Raw genomic sequence first — 6665 nt, 5'->3', positions numbered from 1 at the left:
ACATGAGCCAGGTCACTGTGTTGTCGTCTTTAATGGCAACAGGCACTAGGTACATAAAGCAGCTGTGTTAACCACTGGAAATATGAATGGCATTATATAATGAAAGCTTTTAATTTACAAACTTGGGGTGCTTGTTGAGAACCCTAGGAACAAGGTACTCTCAATGACAGTGTATGGGAGTGTAGACAGAACTCTTATTGATATTATGGTGTAGTGGTAGCAAGCTTAATAATAATGCTGGAGACAACACATTTGTGACCATCATGTTTGTAATGTGGTCAAAAAGTTATGTTGTTGACGGTAAGAAACAACTGGAATCATGGACTGGTTAGGTTTTGATATTCGTAAGACCTAACACATCAAAAGTTTGGTGAGTGAAAGTCTGATAATAGGTTATTGCTTCATTTTACGTACTTATTAGGCTTGGCAGCACCAGTATATTTACAGCCATTGATTTACTATTAAGGAAAATCAAACTTCCACAATTGTCTGAAGCTGATTGTATAAGGTGAACATACCCCAACACAAGTATCTCCACATTTGTACCTCCCACTTCCCATCTACACATTAAAAAAAAAAAAAAAATCTGGTTGTATTACTGGTTAAATCATGTCAGGAGTATGAGTTTAAGGCGGTTTTTGATAAGTGTCTGTTTGTGACTAGGTAGCTGAGAAGAGGCTTCATAGGCCAATAGTTTTCTTGGCAGCAGGTAATGAGTTTGTCAAATATTTTGGTAACGACGATGATGAGCCTAGGCAGCTGACTATATGTTGGTTGGATAAAATTTGAATGTAGAATCATCCAGACAAGAGTTTGGCGTGCCTTATTCAGTTTGGTAGAAGTTGAGCTAACTTCATCATGCAGATGTTGTGCCTGCCAGATTTATATATTTTTATATCTATTTTTTTCTTTTGGGTGCAGATGATTGGCCATTTAAGTATTAAGTTGGCCAACAAGCTGTATGAGTGCATGTCTGGTTCATTCAGGTGTGCAGCACTCTCTATATGTTGCATGAACTGTACCTGCATTATGAACTCTTTTATCAGTGCATACTTTCAGGGGAAAGGAATTATCAAGATGATATTCATTTGTGATAACAACATACCATATTGAATGTGTGGGGAATTTCTGCCATAGGGTCACATTGCCTTGTGATTTTTGGGTATCCGGTAGTGCTCAATTCGGACAATTTTTAGATTCGCACAACCAGAGATTCTTAGAAACATAAGTTTACCAATAAGTTCTGGGCCAATATAGACCATTTTTCATTCTAGGCACTTTGATCGCAAATGAATAATACTTGCATTAGGTTGAGTTGGGTTGGGTTAGGTTAGGTTAGGTTAGGTGGTTAGGTTACATTAGGTTGGGTTGGGTTGGGGTAAGTAGTAGGCCCACAGTACATATTTTTTCATCAAACCTGACTGTTTCCTATGGTTTTGGGTGTGATTCTGTTCATTCTGACCTTTATTTCTAAAAAGAAATAGTGGATTCTAAGGTGATTGCAAAAATATTCATTCCTTTGAAACCATTGATTGGCAATAGATTTGAAGGGCAAAATCAAATGAATCACCCCAAAAACCATGGAAACACTCAGATTTGATGCAAAGATCAGTGGTTGTGTGAAACTAAAAATTGACCCTCATTACCATTCAGGTGTTCCCTTCAGTGAGCTATTTTGCTGTTAGTCAATGTGTCCCCCCACCCCCTCAAAAAAAATATACATATATATTAAGAATATTAGCAAAATCATACTTTATAATTACATTATGTTCCTTTGGGTTGGTGCAGAGAATCACATGGAAAGCAGAAAGGCTTCAGTGATCACCTTGATCAGAAAGAAGATCCTGATTTCTTCAGAAATATGCGAGTCACCAAGGAAACCTTTACTCTTCTCCTTTATTTTGTACAGGAGCAGTACAGACCAGTGTTCCGTGGAGGGATTCCACCTGTTCATTAAAGTGTTCTCTCCATCTGTTCACTTTTTCTCCCTTCTCCACTAGTAATCTACCATTTTTATCTTTCACACCCCAACTAACTTTGCTGGCACCCTGTGTAGCTCTCTTTACCTCTTTCCAGAACATTTTGTTACATTCCCTCCACTTTGCACTCAAATTCCTTCCAAATTCCTCATCCACTCTCCTCTTACTAATCTTTTCACCTCTCTCCTCCTCTCTACATATAACTCTCTCGTCCTCCTCTCAGCTTCTTCAACGCCCCTGTTCCTCATCCACTCATTATTTGCTTTCTTCTGCAAGAAAATAATTCATTAGCATTAAAAGTGTTCTTAGAACTGTATGGGGAAAAAAAAAAAAAAAAAAAGATGCATGGATTAAAAATATTCAGGAATATATGAAGGAAATCAGCATAAGAAATACTAACCAACTGGACAATTTAAAAAGATGAAATAAAGGAGGAGGTAAATGAACACGAAAAAAAAGAAAATGTTGGAGAGAAGAACTGACAAACAAATCCTCAATTATATTTTATAAAGAGAAAAAATTAGACATTAAGGAAGAAAAACTTTATGAAAACACACAAGGTTCTATACTGCTGCACAGATGTTGCTCGAACACTTTAAAATTAAACTGGAAAACAAGGTATATTGGTGGAAATACGTATTGTGAATTATGTAACAAAACAAGAAGAAACTCTTGAACATTTCTTATGCATTAAAAGATATAAGAAGTAAATATGAGGTAGAAGAAGGCAATTTAGAGAACATACTGTTATTAACATATGCAAAACATGCAGATAAAAAATTCTACCACTACAAGAAATACCTCTGTAAAGTATGGAACACTAGTAAACATATTTTAAAACATAAAAAAAAAAAAAAAAACAACGAACAGCCCTGTGCTGATTCAAAAGCAATACTGAGTGAACACCATCTGATCTGATCTGCACCACAAACGAGCTGTCCAATTCACTCTAGCTACACATGTTCTCTCACGTGCATCAACTGTAAATTCTAGCATATCTGTATATCAAAATCAATCGGTGCAAGCCACATACTCGTGGCATATTGAAAAAAAAAAAAAAATGAGAACAGCACATACAACACAATGGAAGACGCCATCTTTGTCTACATCAGTTCAGTTGATAGTTCAGTTGATAGGTGAGGAGTATTGCCTTTTCATCGGCACTCCTCTTGTCAATTCATTTTTCTAGTTTATTATTTTTCTTGTATTTAACTCGTGTTTTGCTCGTGTGTCTTTTGTTTTGTTTTGTTTTGTATTTTTTTCTATTCTTTGCTATTTGTTAACGTATTCCTTTTTTTTTCCTTAATTTCTCTCTTTTCCTCCATATATTATATAAATAGTCTTTTGTTCTTCCTATATTTTCTTCACTAAACAGTAACTGTCCTATTAAATTGTTTTCATTTTCTATATATGGCTGTTGTAGGTGTTCTTCCTTATTCCTGTCTTCCTGGTACAATGGGCACCATAATAAAAAGTGTTTGATGTTCTCTTCTGCTGCCCCGCACAAATCACATTTAATATTGCCCCCTGAAAATCTCTTCCTATCATTTAGTGGTAAATTATTTGTTCTACTTTTATATAATATTATGGATGCTATGGTATTATCATATATTTTTTCTTCTTTTATATTTGATTTATAATTTTTATAAATTTCCAGACTCTTTTTTTCATTTATTTCTTTCTTCCATTGAGATGAGTCCCAGTTCTTTACTTTTTCTTTGATGTCTTTAATACTAATATTTTTTACTGATTTATTTTCTAATCCTATTTCTCTCATGTATGTTTTTACTGTACATATCCACTGGTCTTTTCTACTTTCCATCTTTTCTTGCATTATTCTTTTAATTAAGTCATTTTTACCTTCTTCTAGTCCATATTTTAAGTACTTGATATAACCTTCCATTATTCTGCTCTGCATACATGATGCCCCTATTTCTCCTCTTAGTGTTGGTATCTGAGCATATCTTGGTGCCCCTAAGATGTATCGGTAAACACTGTTTTCAATTCTTTGTAGTTCCGTAAACACTGTTTTCAATTCTTTGTAGTTCCTCTATTTCGTTTTTTTGTAAATTCTAGTACATTTGCCCCGTATAGTATAGTTGGGAGTACCACACTTTTCCAGTAAGTTTTGCCTATTAGTACCTTATTTACACTTTGGGCTATAATTGTGTATGTGATGTTTGCCATCTTTTTAGCTTTTTCAATTATCCGTCTCTTGTGCACTCTAAAGCATCTTCTCTGGTCGTTTATTGTAATTCCTAAATATTTGGTTTCATTTGTTACCTCTATCTCTCTTATTTTTTCGGGTTTGTTTTTCATGTTAAAGATCAGGATTTTACTTTTTGTTTTATTTATATTTAGCCCACACTCTTCTCCTACTGTAATCAAACTGTCTACTATTTTTTCTGCCTCTTCTATTGTATGAGCTAGTAGCAGCCCGTCATCTGCAAAGAACAGTGCTGCTATTTTAAATATTTCATCGTTATACCCTGTGCTTTCTTTTTCCAACCTGTTTATTATATAGTACGTTATCATTTTAAATATTATGGTTGAGCTTGTGCATCCTTGCCTTATGCCACTATTAATCTTTATTTCTGTTTTATTTTCTTTGCCATATTCTATTGTTGTTCTGTCCCCCGTATAAGTGTCTGCTATTACCTCTATTATATCTTCTTGTACCTTGTATTCTTTTAGTATTTCAATCATTTTCTTCCTTTTTACTGAGTCATAAGCTTTTGCAAAGTCTACTGATATTACTACTAGACTCTTTTTTCTGCTCATAAATTTTGTCTATACAATATTTTAAAATGAAAAGGTTATTTTCTATTCTTCCTCCTTCAGTAAATCCATTTTGTGTTTCCTTTATTTCATTATTATTCCTTAGATGCTCTTCTATTCTATCTTTTATGACAGTTGACATGAATAATTTATATGAGATGTTAGTTAACGCTATTGGTCTTAATTCATTTGCTTTTGGTCTGTTTACTTTTGGCACCATCATAGTTCTTGATTCTTTCCATTCTTTTGGCACCTTTCCTTTATCTATTATTTCGTTAAAACACACTGTCATTGTGTCCATTATCTTGTCACTTTTTATTAGGATTTTATATAATTCTGGTTTTAGCATGTCAGGTCCCGGCACTTTCTTATTTTTTAGTTTCTTTATATTTTCTCTCAGTTGTATTGTTGTTACTACTGGTTTTTCCATGTATGATGTATTCTTGGTTATTGGTAATGCCATGTCCATATGTTCCCCTAATTGTTGCGGGATTGTTATTATTTGTTCATCTGTATTTTCATTATTTTGTCTTTTTATCTCAATTTTTCCAGTGTTGTTTCTGCTGGCTATCCATTTGTATTCATTTTTTTTCTCCTCATTCCACACCATATCTATTCCATTTTGTTGTCTGTTGTATATTTTTGACCAATATCTCTCTATTTCTGTTTTGATATTTTCTTTTTCTAACTCTTCTCCATTTTCGTTATATATCTTTAATTCCCTTTCTTCTTTTCCTTTTTTCTTTCTTAATTTATTTATATTTTCCCATAATTTTTTTCTTCTATTTTCTCCATGGGTTATTTCTTTTGTTATTTTTACTTCATGAATGGTTATGGCCTCTTTTATTTCTAGCTGGACCTTTTTCTTTTGTTCATTATATAAAACTTTATTCCTCTCTTTTTCTTCTTGTGTTTTAGCATTCCTCGTAAGTCTATTATAGTACTTTCTCTTTTTTATTCCCTCTCTAATACTTTTATTCATCCAAGGTTCTTCTTTTATTTGTCCAGTCTTATTTATCTTCCTTCTATATTTTCCTGTAAGGTTTTTGTCAGCACTGCCTTTGATTATTTTATTCAACTTTTCCATATTACTTATGACCTCTGTTTGTATTCTGTTCTATTTCCTTTATATACTCCATAACTTTTCCTCCCTCTGTTTTGTAGTAGGTACTATCTTCCCACCCTTTTTTCTTATGATTTTTATTCGATCTCCCCTTAATCTTAAGTTTTATTTGTATTAAATTATGGTCTGATAGATCAAATATTTCTTTTTCCTCATCTATAATCATTTCCTGGTATACATCATAAAACTTAGCTGTCACTAGCGCAAAATCAATTACACTTTGTTGTTCGTTCTTGCTCCTCGTCACTTCCCCTATACAGTCTAGATCATCATTTAACATTATCAAGTTGTACTTCTCCATCCATTCCAGTATCCTTTGTCCATTTTTATTTATACATTGTTTGCCTTTGAATCCTACATGTCCATTATAATCTCCTAATAGAATTATTGCTTTGTCTTCTAATTTATTTAAGTGTGTTTCAATTTCTTGCTGTAATGCTTTATTCTTGTTATCATCACTTACTGTGAAGTATACTGTTATTATATGTATCTCTTTCCCATACACTTCTCTTTTCACATATAAATAATCTTTATTTATACCTTCTACCTTTTCCAGTGTAATCTTTTTATTTTCTTTATGTAGTAACATTATACCTCCTCCTTTCTTCTCTTCTTTTTCTCTCATGCTTTCATATACTTTCATATCATCTATGAAAATGTTTCTTACTTTTAACTGTGTTTCTGTTAAGCACATTATGGTGTTTCCATCAATTATTTCTCTTAGTTCACTCATTTTTGCTTTTGTTAAACCTTGTATGTTTATAAGTTTTATAAGTACGTTCTCA

The sequence above is a fragment of the Coenobita brevimanus genome, chromosome 84 (genome assembly GCF_032717465.1).
Source record: "Coenobita brevimanus isolate Jiangsu-jjx chromosome 84, ASM3271746v2, whole genome shotgun sequence".
NCBI classification, from domain to species: Eukaryota; Metazoa; Arthropoda; class Malacostraca; order Decapoda; family Coenobitidae; genus Coenobita; species Coenobita brevimanus.
Note: the sequence above shows the minus strand (reverse complement) of the source record.